At 40.2% G+C, this 16968-nt stretch overlaps 1 protein-coding gene across 5 annotated transcripts in view; it reads right to left on the reverse strand.

The window, feature by feature from the left end:
* The window catches only part of LOC142102296 (G-protein coupled receptor 4-like), a 51022-nt gene that overhangs the window by 20544 nt on the left and 13510 nt on the right, over window positions 1-16968 (reverse strand). The gene's annotated exons all lie outside the window — the stretch shown is intronic.

Below are 16968 nucleotides of genomic sequence, written 5' to 3' on the forward strand. Positions count from 1 at the left end.
GAAAACCTACAAACTCCACACACATAAGGCCATGGTCGGGAATCGAACTCATGACCCCAGTGCTGTGAGGCAGAAGTGCTAACCACTAGGCCACTACATAGCTTTGCATAAGATAAATACAGATATATTACACATTACGCTGTAAGCGTCAAAGAATACACAGCCAGAATAAAACATAAAAGGCCGATACACGAATGGACCGTACACCTGACGGGGAGATGTGGTTCTAACATGTCTAAGACAATAACACCACAGTTTTATTTAATGTTTTGAGACATTTTCTATAGCAGAAGTTACTCAGGGATATAAATATTTGTACAAGGAAAGAGTAGGAGTCATTTATGATGGATGCACTGTAATTAATTAAAATCTAACTTTTATTTAAATTGTCTAAAACTAATAACGTCATTGTTGCCAAAAACTGTTAGTACACGGTTTTGCAGCAAAATATAAAAAAAACAAATAATCTAAAATAGAAGTATAGAATAGAAATAATCAAAAAACTATAAGTGTTCAGAAAGTTTATGATAAATGGTTTAAAATATACCGTAGTAGATGCGATGTGTGGATTACACGATGTCTGATACGTGGTAGCAAAGATAGTGACGGATTTGCCTTGGGAAAGCTCACAGCGAAACGCGTCAGCACGAACGTGGTTGAGAGAATGTAGTTAATATGTGCATCAAGCAAGTTAGCAATGCACTTTAGTGATTAGTTATACATTGTAAGTGCTATCTGGACATTGTGACAGAGACATTGTAGTTCTACTTAGATAATTTTCCTTGCCCGGGTTAACCTATCCTGCGCGACACTTGAGACGCTGTGTGAATGGCAGGATAACAGGATTTGCTTCACAGTCATACACCCAACGGACTTGTGAACGCACGGAAAATACAATATCTGCTAACTGTGGTTTATAGACCATCTGCAGCAACATTACAAAGTAGAGCACTTCCATATGCTGAACTTTATATCTCAGAATCAGTATTACCTGGTATCACGAACATGATCAACCTATGTAATGCAGAATGTCTCCTATCCCCCCCCCCCCCCCCACATACACACACAATTCCAGCTCCCATATACAGATTTGTATTTACAAGTCAGGCATTGGATAAACTGCATAACTAAACAACACATCTTATGAATACCTCCCTCAATATTACTAAAAAAACTAACAATACCCCCTACATTAAACAAAATAGTGGCCGAAATCCAATACAATTTAAATAATTAGGAGTACCTTACTTCCCCTCCTATCATAATGTGGTTTCAATGGCATGAAATAGTTTAAGGATGGAGAAGGATCTATGAACAACCAGACAACTAACCCTCTGATTCTCAGCCATTATGGTTCATTTAACCACAACAAACACATTCCTAAGCGTTCACAACTAGCCGGTACCTATATACTACGAACTATAAGACAGTGACAATAACTTGTATATGTATTGTTCTTCCTTTGTGTCTGTTCCCCACCCTGTGTCCTCCCTACCTTCTCCCTCAATTTGTAATCCGCTCCTTAGCTTGTTTTGTTTTCTGTACACTCAACTTTTTAATTAAAAGTTTAAATAAAAACTATTGCTGGTTTCAAAAGAAAAAAAAAAAAAAAAAAGAATCAGTATTAACTTTGTGTCTTTGCTTTTAATAATTTACACAACATCAATCACCACATTAAATCACTAGGCTAAACAACATAGCCCCGGACGAACAATCAGCTTAGTCTGTCTTTAAAATGTAGCCACAAATATATTTTATTCAGTATTATCTGTGTATAAGAAAAAGAGCATCTTAGCTTGGGTACACACTACAGGGTTTTCAGCCGCGTATCGGGTCAATTGAGCGATTAACGAACGTTCAGGCCAATATCGTATTACAGTATACACAAACGATGAACGATCGTTGTTTCAAAGTACTGATCATTATTTCATTTGATTGTTCAGCAGAACAACGTCGTCCCAATCCAGCAGCGTGTACAAAATCCCGACCAACTGCCGATAGTTCCTCAAACAGCGACTCCTTTTAAATTTAAGATATTGTCTCTTTTTTTTCCATATGGTGCACAGTCAAAACGTCAATCAAATGGGAATAATGTGCTTTATTTAAATTTATTTAGCATATTGCTGCCGGGAGGCCATATATCGCTTCAGTGTGTACGGAGTCGCAATCTTTAGAGACGAGGTTATGACAGACGGAAAAAAAAAAAAAAAAAGCACACAGCCCGGACGCTAAATTGTGCAAAAATCATTTAAAACGTGTATAGTGTGTACGCATGACCCCATCCACTGATGGGAACTTCAGGTACAATTGTTGTAGATAACTCATGGATTGGAAAATTCTGTAGTGTGTACCCAGCTTTATTAATAAGTGATTTACTGGTTTATTGTCAGTCTCTAAAACAATTGAGTTAATTGCATCAAGGACACAGCAGGTTTCCTTATAAAGATAGAATTAGACACAGATGAGATCGGATCAGAAGATTTGGCAGTCCCCTCGTCTCATTGTCCTCCTGACAAACAGATATGTCATCCTCATTGTGCAATAGTGACACCTCTGTACCTCCCTGTTTGGTCTATTGTCTGTGGCTGCCTCCAATTAACATGGTGTGTTTGTATATTTGTGACAGAAACCCCAGGGCTTGTTTTATTTTGCTTTTGCTGAGACTTTTGTGGCTTTCTGTACAGAATATGAGAGTGAACGGTGCTTAGGGGCGAGGAATGAATTAGATTAATGGTTGGCTGCAGTTTGCCAACTTAGCAGTAATACACAATACAGACTTTTCTAAACAAAATGCCCCCGGGGGTGTAACATTATGCAAGAGGGCACAAGACGTTTGACTAGTTTAGATATGGCACAAAAACAAATTTAAGCGAACTACACGTTACAATCCAAACATGCAGTTGTTTGGCCACAAAACAGTAATAAAGATCAAATATGAACAAAGTTTTTGTAAAGTTGAAGGAGTGCGATCCCTTTTGTCTCCTGAGGCTTGTAATGCCCCCCTCCCCCAATCAGAAGCTCTATTTACCAGACTAATAATGGAGTGTAATAAGTATATGATGACACGAATCACACTCGCTCCCTCCTGTAATCATTATATTACAGCTGGACACGGTGAGTGGAGCAGTAGCACGAGATGGGAAATGTTCTTCCTCTCACAGCGCCAGTGACTGCACAGCTCAGACAGTCATCACGGGAACATCAGGTGACTCCTGTCACCCTGTTCTGCTTCCTGCAGTCAAATTATTCCAGATCGCAGCTACAGATGGGTGAGGAGTATCAGAAGGTAGGAGGGAGGATACAATTTAGGGCCTGATTCATTAAGGATCTTAAATTAAGAAGTTTCTTATTTCAGTCTCCTGGACAAAACCATGTTACAATGCAAGGGGTGCAAATTAGTATTCTGTTTTGCACATAAGTTAAATACTGACTGTTTTTTCATGTAACACACAAATACTTGATAGCTTATTTGTACACTGAAATTTAAAGTTGATATTTGTGTGCTACATGAAAAAACAGTCAGTATTTAACTTATGTGCAAAACTGAATACTAATTTGCACCCCTTGCATTGTAACATGGTTTTGTCCAGGAGACTGAAATAAGAAACTTCTTAATTTAAGTTCCTTAATGAATCAGGCTCCTCCCTAGTCTCTGTCTCACCAAGGATTGAACCATCTCAGACGAGGTGCTCACCTTACTTCAATGGATTATCTGCCCTGATAAATTTCCATTTACTAATGATTGAAGTTATCAGACGGATACCAGTAGTTAAAAAGAAATTGGCTGTTTTAGAAACAATTACTTCTGTGTGTGAACGTCTGGGTCTCCTGTCAAAATTAAGCAGATGACGCCTAACCCTCAAAATTGAGGTCTAAAGTTGGGTACACACTACAGGTTTTTCACCCGATTATCATGCCAATCACACAATAAATGACTGTTAGATCCGATATAGCTTTAATGTATACACTCCCACGATCATATTTTATTGTGCCAAAGCACATCGTATTATTTCATTTGATTTTAATAAACGGACTAAAAATCTGTATAAACGGTGGAACGATCAAATTCTGCAGTGTGAAATACACTCACGACCAGTGCAGTGTAGGCAGATCTCCATAGAGTGTGCAGAGTCACCATATTGTCAGCCAATGGTTATGACCGATAGAGAGCACAAATCTGAAGGTAAATCTTGTAAAATTGTGTATAGTGTGTACACATGAAATCAGCTGCTGATCAGGACTTTTTTTCCCCCAGTTGTTGGTAAAATCATTAACGATATCGCATCAGGAGAAATTGTATGTAGTGTGTACCCAGCCTAAAGCTAGGTACACACTACACAGTTTTCAACCAATAATCGGCTAAATCAGCCGACATACGACTGCTCGTTCAAAAGTCGGGTCAGTGTATGCAGTGACAAGATGGTTGAAAGTCTGCCCAAATGGACGATTATCGCCTCATTGGGTTGATCGTACTGTTTAATATTTTCGTTCCAATCTCGTTTCCGCTGTGTAGTGTGTATAAACTGCCGACCGATCCACAACAGTGAGTACGAAATTACAGTCATTGCTCACAACATGGCTGTAAAAAATCGCCAACGGGTTGTCTGCTCTTCCCTTTATCGTCCTAAACAAGGCTAGTGTGTATGCAGTCCATGGACCGAGCGATCGGAACATCGATTGCATGTAAAATCGCTCGGGATAAAAAGTTGGTCGAAATTTCTGTAGTGTGTACCCAGCTTAAGGCTAGGTACACACTGGAGGTTTTTCCGCCAATCTTCCGGCCAATCAGCTGTCATACGACCATTCAGTCAGATATCACTTTAATGTGTATTCTTACACGATGAGCGACAGACGTTCCAGAGTGCCGATTGTTGTTTCATTTGGTTGGTCGTACTGTTTGATAATCTGGTTCGATCACATTCCGATCATGTAGTGTGTATGAATTCACGACCGATTACACGACCAACAGCCGATAGTTCCTCAAATCGCGACTCCTTTCGGGGTGTGGATGTAAATTCCTGATGCCTTCACCTCTCCCACGTGGTGCTGTGTCCGCACGTCTGTAAAATGGCAATTATGTGTTTTTAACAGAAAAGCAATGTTAGCTGTGTACTATATATATATGTGTCTATAGCAAATTTCTGCTTGTATAATTATGCACCTTTGTCCGCCCAGTCTAGAAGAAAGGTAAATAGATGTGAAATACTAAAGATGAGTTTTGCATGTCTACTTCCATAATTAAACACCCAAATCTGAGTTTGTGGGAGTTTGTTGCAGGTGACATTCAGCCCTTTATTTAAATGTCTTTATCATCGCTGCAGGGACCCCTTATGTCCAATCAGTGTGTACGAAAGCAAAATCGTTTAAGATGACAATATGGCTGTCAAAAGTCACTGGCCGGACGGTTGATTTTCCAAAAATCGTTTAAAATGTGTATAGTGTGTATGCATGAATCGCCTGAGCGATCCGACCTTCAGTCGTCGGTGCAATCGTTATAGAGAACACATCGGTCGGGAGATTCTCCAGTGTGTACCTAGTCTTAGTCATTCTAAAATCTAAAAGCCTGTGTTTGGTGCAGGTCTGCATTACTGTTGCCTTTATAATAAACCACACTGCCCCCTAGAGGCAGAGGATCCACAGTACAGGCCGAGATTCCCAGGCGCTTGTCTCACATGAATCCTGAGCAAACCTCTTTCTCACAGTGTTTTTATTTCCCCCCCTCAACAAAAACAGAGAAAATCAGAACAAACATCACATATTATACATAATAAAGTTGTAGATAATATAATATAATATTGATTATAAAAAAGGTATTGTGAGGTAAAATGAGAGCGTCTACATTCATATTTCTTACAGAATAAAAGGAAAAAGACTATAGAACACAATATTAATATAATATAGACAACAGATTATAAAGAAAACAACACACATAAAATACATCATCATCCATAGATTGTAAGCTTGCGAGCAGGGCCTTCTCACCTCTGTCTGTTTTACCCAGTTTGTTTGTTAGTTTAATGTGTTTGTCCCCAATTGTATAGCGCTACGGAATATGTTGGCGCTATTTAAATAAATGTTGTTAGAAGATCTCAACATGGAGAGTAAGGCATAAGGAGAGTTTAGACAACGATCCCAAATGTTTTCGTATTTTAAAAGGACATTTCCTGTTGGTATATAAGAATCGCTCCAAATGTGTCATTTACTAAGTTAATCCAACCACGTTCACAGAGTTGTGGAAGCCTTGTATTGTCTAGCTATGCAGACCTTGGCTAGCATAAAAACATTTACTGAACATTGATGTATTAGATTATTCAATGTATGTTCTACTTGAAGGCCAAAGAGGTAAATGTTAGATGAATATAATTGTTTTTTTACCACAGTTTTTTTTGCTGCAGCGAATAATTCCTGTCCTAAATCGTTTAATGTTAGGACATTGGCATATGAGAGACCAGAAATTACAACATGAGGCGGGACGATCTGGATATTTGGTAGTTCGATCAGGACTAAATTTGGCCCAGTCTGCGTGGAGTGAGGTATGTTCTAAGGAGAATGTAAGTCAATCTGTTGGAATGTCAAGGAATCAGGCGCCTTGCGAGAACTACTAAGAATTATACCTCAGTCTTCGTCTCGCAGACGGCTAAGGTCCAATCATACCTCTATTAAGTGACAGAGTGTGACCGCCTTATCGGATAGAGATAACGGATGGTGCAAGGGAACCACTATTGCCAGCGACGATCAAGAAACAACACATGTCGGCAATGTAAACAGAGAAGGAGGCGGCAGCAGATGTGTAAGTAGTGGTGTGCTACTGCGTACTGCTACCGATGGGGAGCTTAGCGGGTATTACCATTAGTGGTGACAATTGTGGCTACATAATTTAGGGTTTATTGCATGCAGTATAATAGAATGTTATTGTTCTTTTTATTTTCAGTTTCCTTACATATTACATTTACATATGAAAAGTAAGTGGAGTAATGAGAGGGAAACAAGTATAAGAAGCGCTGAGAGTTACACCAACATTAAACATAGAACCTATGTATAGTCTAAAAACGTACACAATGTATTAATATATCAAAGCACATACAATATATTGCTACAAAAGAAACAAATAACAATACAGTATTAGAGATGCATATCTAAATGAGAGTCACACTGTTCAAATAATAATATCCCTTTAGAGCCAATAAAGGAGCGAGTAAAACAATCTAAGATATTAGTAGATTTCTGTAGCACCCCATGGTATATTTATTTTTTATATTACATTTTTTAAATACAGCCTGTGTGATTTTTACCATAAATCACTGTGGTAGGCTATACGAACATTGTTGGTATTTACCATTTCCTTTTTTTCAGGCGGTTATGATTTTTTAATCTGGACTACCACGGCAACCACAGTCACATGACGCAGAGGCTTTGGAACGCCCCTCTGAGCTCTGTCTGCACTGCGACATCCTCCTTCTCCTCCCTCTGCCATCACATGACAAACAGAAAGCTGTGAGACTGTGTAGCAGACTGACTGTTTGCCAACCAGAAAGCTTTTGAAAAGGAGTTATTTTTCTTGGCTATCCTACAAATCATTATCAGATGTATGCTTTAAATATCCTGTCAATAACGAGATCCCTAGTTTTTGCATGTTGGTACACTAGTAGGCACATATCCCTAGCCTGCAATTAGCTCTTCATAAGAGGGAGCAAACATTTTTACGTAAAGTAATTGCCATCATCTAGGCACAATAGAACGCATTTCCTGTATAGACAGGTACAAATACAGGCACGTGACTCTACAAAATGGCATTTGTACTCTGGGCCTGAATTTTGTTTCGTTTTGCAGCTTCAAAAGTTACCTTTACAGAGTGCATTCATCACACTTTCATTGCAAGTCTGCATAAAATGGGTTCTGCCTTGGGATAAGTTATGTAAAACAATTTGCAACTTGAACACATTCCTGAAACTTTTGTACATATTTGTTAAGGTTTTAGTGGCTGTTTAATAAACAAACAGTTTGCAGCCGGCACTTCAGTCTTTTACAAGTCAGTTACAATGTTTGATAGCAGATTATACGAATTGCATTTTCACCACACATGCTATACTACATTTTTATGATGCCTGACTAGAAATTATAGCACCCTACTCTACGTGCTGAAAGACAGATTCCTATGACCAGAAGGAACAGTTTGGGCAGGGGGGTATCTGCAAGTATATTATGCTTTAGATAGGATCCAACACACATCAGAGCAATACTTTTCAGAATTCATATTTGAGGAAACTTATGTATACATCTGTAATCGGTAAACTTGGGCACATGCCATATGCCAAGCACAGATACCAACCTTATCAAGGAGTGACGGATCAAGCAACTTTCCAAAGTATTTATTAAAACCTATTCATGTTTCATATGTATCTGTGCGTTAATTCATATTCAGTTCGATGGAATTAGTAAATATGCATCATGTCCTAGAGAAACGTTATAATAAGTATAGAACTAGAAGTGGTAGTGAACAAAGGCTATAAAAGGGTTGTACAACTCATTACCATCTCACAGGCACCCAAACAGCTCTGACCCTTAGAGATATGGACGCAACAAAACCTCGGAACGTGTCCTGTGGTATCTGGCATCAATACGTTTAACAGAAGATCCTTTAAGTCCTGTAAGTTGTGAGGTGGAGTCTCTACGACTTGGACTTGTCTTTCCAGCATATCCCACAGTTCGCTGTGAATCGCATCATTTTGGCCCCACCCCCCGCGACATAACGGCATATTTGACGTGGGGGCGGGGTCAAAATGACGTGATTCATCGTGCCCCGCCCCTCCCTCTAGACACGCCCCTCTCCCGGATACAACTTGTCAAAGGTAGGCAAGTATGCAATTCATGTGTACACACAATTTACCTTCAGATCTGTGCTCTTCATCGCTCATAACCCTCTGCTGAGGAGAGGCGGACTCTGCACACTCCATAGAGATCTGCCTGCATCGCTGGTCGTGTGGACATACATACACACTTACACGATGTGCTTAGGTGCGATACAACATGATCGTGGGAGCGTACACACTAATTCAATATTGGCCCCAACAGTCATTTATTGTGTGAACCAAGATAACAAAGATATATGAACAATATACAGCTAGTTTACTTATTTATAATCAGATGCCTGTTCTGTTTGTGACTCAAACCACATTGGGCCCTAGATACTGTTTTATTTCACAAGATAACTTGAAGGTAGAAATATTCAGCTACATCTGCGAGGTTACCAGCTTAAAAATAAATAAAAATCCTTTAGAAACGTCAGCCTAATAATTTGATTTTGATATGAGGGATCACGGTACATAACACTTTCACCTAAGTCAACATTTCACAGTTACTGGGTGACGAGAAGGTTTTCTGAACTGCGCAAAAACAACCACAGTATGCAATATAACTTATCCAGCATTGTGGGATACAAAACTTGAGTCTCTGCTAGAACAGGTTTTGTTTTAATACACTCCTTTATTTGCTACAAGTTTTGTAATATTTTGTCTCACCTCATTATAAATATTATCTTTACACTTCTACTAGTTATAATCATACAAATCTTTACTGGATTCTTTTAGCAAAATCCCCGATAATAAATTATTGATTATAATAAGCCCATATAATTACATGGTGCAAAAAGCTGTACTGTAACCCATAGCAACTAATTATATCCGCTATTAGCAGCCAGACAATGTAAGGTAACATCTGACTGGTTGGATGTAACATGTGTTATATTAGTAGCCTTTAAATACAGAAGTCTGATAGTAAAGATTAGAGCACCTGTTTTCTTTCCTCCTCTCTGCTGGATCTCAGCAGTTAGTAAATCAGCTCTCTACCTGTGGACAAAGAGTACTGAAATTGGTACATACTCACCTTTCTCTCCCAGTTGGCATTGAAAATCACCAACCCTGCCACACTATACAGGCAACTGACACTGCTGCCCTCGTGTGACCACTTCGGAAACTGCAGCTCTTCACGGTTTTCAAAACACCTCTGTGTTCTGTAGAACCTTCGGATATCAGTGTAAACCAAGATTTGCCTGCCCATGACATACTCTTCCCAGGCCGATGCTGGCACTTCTTTGTTCTTCTTTCCCCTGTAGACCCGGGTAGTCCTTCCGGCGGAGCAATGACTGATCTCCCTTAGATCTTCTCTAAGCCCAGACCCAGACGCACACTCTACTCTCCTACAACTTACTAGGTAGAGTGTATCAACTTGTATACTACGACTTTCTCTGTTTCTCAACACCACACGCTTCAGCATTTATTGGTGCACCTATGTCACATTAAGCCAAAATATCTGCACCTTCCGAAACACCTGTCATGTGCGGCAAGTGAGAAACCGAAACGCACAACTTCTCTTGCGCTCTGACACTGATGAACCAACCACCCCAGGAGTTATATGCTCCACTCCCAAACTCATAAAATGGATTCAAACCACGATTCAATCTGAAATGTGAGGTGTGATACAAGATCTCACGCCCACCATCTGACCCACCCCCGAGAGATGTAGTAGTACACGTCCACTATTTTACAGTGGAAGAACAACTTCTAGCATCAGACCACGATTGTCTACTAATCCCTTACTCACGCCACAACCTGCAAATGTGGGCCACAGCTAAAAGTTATTGGAATGCCACTAAGTCCCCCTGCTTCAGTGACAACCTCCTCCTCCGAGAATCCTCCTTCTCCCGAATGGTCCAAAGCATAATCTAATCCTGGGACCAGTCTGGTATAATGTGACTGATCCGGTTTCCGCTCATTCATTTGTTGCACATCTACCTCTCCCTGTTTCTCTCCTTTCCTCTTAGAGAACCAGCAGAACTTCGCAGTGACTGCAGCAATACTCCAGATTGGACATTGATTTGCATTTTACAGGTCTCCTTTACTTGTTGATAACGGTCATACACTATGGGAAATGGATTTCTCTGGACCCTTCCTTTAGGTCTCTCGGCACTTTACTACAACCCTATGGAGTCGATCCTTACTAATGGCTGCTCTTCATCTCCTGTTCTCCAGACAGTGGTGCCCTTTGTCTTCCCTTTTCTTTGCCCCAAGAACGGAACCCTTGGCAGCTTAGCCTTCTGAATAACCCAGATGTCACAGGTATCAAAATCAGCTCCCATGATCACAAATTAGCCCTCTATGCTGATGACACACTCCTCACATTAACCAATCCTCACATCACTGCTCCCAGGGTACTAAACACAATTAACGAATATGGACAACTCTCGAACTTCAATGTTAACACCGATAAGACAAAAACACTCCCCTCAACATCCCCCAGCATCTCTTGCATGTACTGAAATCTAACGTCCAATTTCGCTGGCAACCACAAAAAGTTAAATATCTATGGATCCATCTCACCCAATAATACAGTCAATTGTTCACTGCAAATCTCCCACACTTAAAAAATATCTTCGCTCCTGGACTTCCCAACATATTTCTTGCATTGGTGAAGTGTCAGCGGTCATGGTGAATGTCCTCCCCAGACTACTCTATCTTTTTCAAACCTTCCCAGTCAGTCAGAGCCCTTCCTGTGTTCTCAAAAACCTTCTGAGCAGCATCACATCAATCCCTGAGTTCAAGCCGGGGGACATCCCTTTGTTATAAGTATGACTATTGCCGCCAAGAGCTCATTTTACAACAGAGCTCCCAGGAGCTAGTACTGCGTCGTGTATCAGGGTTTTAGATTTTGCCAAACAAAGGATCCCTGGATTCATTACAGATGAAGAGGATACCATGCTTGGATCTAGGTCGATCTAACAATGTTTTGGCAGCAATGGGTATACAGGTGCTTCTGGTACTACAAGCGCCAGCATGCTCAAACACTTAATGACAGCCTGAACATGCTGGGATCTGTAGTGCACTAGGATTTTTTTTATTTTTTTTATTTAAAACAATTATTCCACCAACCCAGGGGCATGGGAAGATGCTAGTGCTTTCAGTAGTGTTGCCGTTTTATATCTAGTCATTAACTTGAATGACAAGTTTACAACCACATCTATATTTTACATGTCGACATTATGAACGTGTACACATTCTAAAGACTTTATAACCGTGTCAACATTTTAACAGTCGACTTTTCACCTACATTCCGTGACACAGACTTAATGGGAGGTGACAGCAGATTGCCGCATACAATGTGGGTCAGAGCCAAGTTACAGCATCAATGCCTACATCCCTAAAGCTGCAGATATGGAGCTGCACAGGTGACCTGCAGAGAGGGTCCCTGGAGTGAGCCGGGGCTAGAGGAACGCTGCATTATGGCCAGAATCACAATAGAAGTGGTCTGCCGGCATGGGGAGCAGGCTGAACAAATAGTTATTAGGAGCCCCTGACATTAGAATGTCAGATCGGAATAACTTTGAATTCTCTCCCCAAACTGTATACCTCCACTATGAAAGAATTAGGATTACCTGCCGGAGAACACCAGAAATAAGCAAGTAAGAATCTTCCATTCCTGTAAGTTTCCTCAGATGCTGGTTCATGTTCCCGAGTCCATACAGAGAGAAAGGATCAGGTCACTGGTGGGGGCTATGTCAGGCTGTTATTTCTTAAATCACCACATGAGGGCAGCAAAGCTCTATCTCTGAAACATGTATCTGCACAATTTCATAATATCTACATAATAAACATTAAATGCTCTATAAACATGTTCTCTCCATTCCCAGCATTATAATAAATATTCTTTACTATCTGTGGAACTTTTCCTAAACAAACAACAAAACTTAAACAGCCAGGACAGTGGTCCCAAAAGTAAATCACAAACCCTTCAAGAACAAACTGAAAATCCACCGTCCCCTACAGCTGAACGTCCTATAGATACGCAGCCGGGCATCAAGCATACAAGCAATCAAACAAGAAATATTGGGATGATCAGATCACCCTCGCTTGATGAAGTCATTGGGGGGTATAGGAACCCATTGACTCAGCCATATCAAAATTATACACTGTAGCCAAAAGTAGCACAGAAGTGTGCCAAAGACTCTCAGCAGTGGAAGACTTAATAAAGAACTGGGCCATACTCAATTCAAACAGAACCAATTATACATGTAAGAATTCACCGCCGAGGCCCTGAAAAGAAAGACATCCAGCAAAGACCAGCTATTAGTTTCACTGATAACATAACTGGCTTATCTCAGACATTCCAACCTATGTTATGAAAGAGATTAGATCTTGTAGTTTCAAGACTACTCTGCTCATACTGAGATGAAGCAAAGGGTTTCCCTCTAATTTTTAAAGAACTTTATGTCAATGAACTAACATTTGACTTGCAATACCCGGTTACATTGAGGGCAATTTACAATGGAAGACCAGTTTGTTTTCAAAAAAATAAAAAAATATATCACACACACACTTCAAACCTAGCAGTAAATAAATCTTGTTACTCCATATCAAGAAACAAAAAACAAACAAACAAACAAAAAACACATATGATACACTATGTACAGAATATGGTACAGTGACTCTAGATTATCAAAGGAACAAATATTTTCTATGGGGCAACAAATCTGGAAAGTTATTTGCTAATTTGTGTAGACAAATACACCTAAACCCAGTATTTCAATTAAAGTTAATACAAACTATTTTAGATCCCCCAAAAACTCTCTGAGGAATTCTTAAGCGATTGTCAACAACTATATGAACCTGCTCAAGATAATCTTCAAAAAATGTTTTAGAGAGACCTCCTCAGGATGGCAAGAATAGGAGGTAAATTGATTAAAAAGTGTTTTGTATGAAAAAAGTTAAGCATTTTTTCCATGAAGAACAGTTTTAACATTTTAATATTTAAAATCTATTTTTAACAAGTTTCAGCTTCGGTTCCACTGCACATGCAGAAATTGCCTAATTGAGACACAAATGCACAGACCCCAGCAGACTGGACCGGCGCAGTGATAAATTAAGCGTAACACCACATCAGGCCAGTATCGCTGAAGTAAAATTTCAATGATAAATTGCGACAAGGTTTTACACTGCAGCGGTAAAAAATGAAATAAAACTCATTGTTAACGCTGCTTGTTCTTAAACAAACCCCTTAGATTGTATAACGAAGCCACATAGACCCTTAAAAGAAACTTACAAAGGAAGAATGAGAGACCCTTACAGCCTCAGTAAGTGCATTGGGAATTAGGCAACAACACAGCCTCACTACATAATACTCCAGGTCCAGATGTCCTGAGCACAGAGTACTATAAACCGCTCGCTCCACCTCACCCCTTATATATAACAATATTTAACTCTTTCCTCACAGCCAACATGCAGCAAAAGATTTTAATTTAGACATAAATATAGTATGACCCAATCCTCCAAAAGACCCAGAATTGGTGCAGTTTTATCAACCAATTCCTTTACAGAACTAATATATAAAAATTCTAACTAAAATCATTGTTACCAGACACCAAAATATTCCCTCATGTTGCTGCAACCAAATCAAACAGGTTTTATCAAAGGCAGATACTCCGTACACAATATATGCCACGTGATAGCAGACGTCTGACATACATACTTAAAGAAAATAACATTATAGTCAGCCCAGATCAGTCATGTGACACTTAAGGGGCTGCCCAGTACCCTTAATCTCAGTAATAAGTTAAAACAATACATTTAATCAAATAGAGACACCTATATGTAATAACATATCAGCAGGTATGTTAAACAAGTGTTACAAGCTATAAAAACAAACAAAACAACAAAACAAACGGACAATAAAGTATAGTTGTCTACACTCCCAGAATGTCCGGGAGACTCCCGGGAGAGCAGGGCACTCTTCTGGTTCCCGGCCATCTCATTAGTTAAGTGGGAGGGACGGGGCTTAGGACGCAATTCACGCATCATCATGGCCCGCCCCCTTTTTGTAATAGGCTAGAAATTGTGATGGCAGTTTAGGGGTGGGGCCAAATTACAATTCTTCGAACCCCGTCTTCGAACACACACACACCTCCCCCCGGTTCTCTTGGAGGTCATCATGCCAGAGTTGATAAACAAGCAATAAAGCAGGAAGCAGCTGGAGGCCACCGGTGGCGGCTCGGAGGGCCGCCTGTAGCCCACCACTGGCTTAGATGCAGGTAAGGCTTTTGTCCGTATTGCCTGGTCACATCCAATTAGATTATTTAAAACTTCAAAATTGCATCTTGCAGTTATCCAGAACCATGTATGACCAACCCAAGCAGTTATCAGTAATATGTATTAAATAACTTATACACTGAATATTTTTCTCTTCATAGAGGAAAAAGACCATAACATTATCCCTCATTCTATTTAACCTGGCAGTAGAGCATCTTCTAAGGCATTTATATAAGACAACAGACTGGAGAAGAATACAAATTTGTAATACAATACAGAATTTAACATATCAGCTTTGTGATGTACTTTTATATCTACATAATGCTAAGAGAGCCATCCCAATTATTTTAAATAAATTAACGAAATTTAAGTCTATTTCAGGATTTACAATTATTACCACCTTTATAAGCTGTGTGCAGGTAAGCCTTAAGCCCAGATAAATAGCATAGCATTTGATCATGTTAGGACTGACCAGAATGGGAAGACTTTGGCGTGAGTTGGTCAGCTTAGCTTAACATATATTGCAATATGTGGAACTAACATTCCCTGTTTTTAATATAGAACAGTACTTGGTACAGCATTAATTATGTGTTTGGAGAGTGCAGAGTATCCCTGTTTTCTTGTCTATACAATGTGGGCAACCCCCTCTTGCACCCCAGTCTGTACATAGTGAGTGCAGAGGATCTATGTCTGTTTTTGTTATTACCACCAAAAGGAAAGTCTAGCGCTCACCCCAGTAGTTAAGAAAGGTTGGGAGGACGTGCTTCCTTGACGATAGGTACCACACACGCCAATATATTTATTCAGGGGGTCATATGCCCCCGGGCCGGACAGCCTAAGACCATTTTGGGCTAGTGCAGGGACTGGCCCAAATCTCTAGTACTTGGTGGCTAGTCCCACCCTGGGACCAGCCACCTAGCATCGCTGCCCAGGCTAAAGTCTGCCAGCCAGACCAGATGACTTCTGACCAGATTTTCCAGCAGCTATTGAGCCAGGTATAAGGCTGGAACAGGACGGAGGTTTCCATCACAATACGTGTGTATATGAAATATAGAAAGATAGTGCACACTGTGATCTTACATGTACTGCTGGTGGCTGCATTGTGTGACGGAGGTCATGTGATGCAGAACTATACTGCTCTGGGCCAAAATTAAGACCAAGTTTAGCATTATTCATAAAGCAGATAATAAGAGACAGAATATAAAGCAGAGAAAAGGGTCTTCATAAAGTAAGAATGATCTGGGGACTGTCGAACGTTTGGCGGGTCGCCCGTTGCCCTCACATCGCCAGCCAGCATACACAATATTCCTCAATAAATCTAGAGCAGTGTTGGCTAACCTGTGACACTCCAGGTGTTGTGAAACTACAAGTCCCAGCATACCCTTCCAGCAATAAGCTGCTATATACTGGCAAAGCATGATGGGGCTTGTAGTTTCACAACACCTGGAGTGTCACAGGTTAGCCAACACTGATCTAGAGCAGGCCTGTCCAACCTGCGGCCCTCCAGGTGTTGTGAAACTACAAGCCCCAGCATGCTTTGCCAGTAGACAACCTGCTGATAGTTAGAAGGGCATGCTGGGACTTGTAGTTTCACAAACATCTGGAGGGCCGCAGGTTGGACAGGCCTGATCTAGAGCATCACTATATTGCTTATAACAACTGCTTACACTGAGGGATGGGAGGTAATCTCCCCAACAAGAAAGTATATAATTTGGCAGCAAAATGATAGATACATCACAGATTATCAACCCAGATACATAGTCTTATTTGGATAAGGCTTTCAGTCCAGGCATACATCTAATAGGAATACTTCACACAAATCCTAAAAAAAATCTCCCAGATAACCAAGGACAAGCACATATAAATAGATTTAGAAGTTAGACATCCTACAAGC

This window comes from Mixophyes fleayi, chromosome 9, assembly GCF_038048845.1.
Source record: "Mixophyes fleayi isolate aMixFle1 chromosome 9, aMixFle1.hap1, whole genome shotgun sequence".
Taxonomy (NCBI): domain Eukaryota; kingdom Metazoa; phylum Chordata; class Amphibia; order Anura; family Limnodynastidae; genus Mixophyes; species Mixophyes fleayi.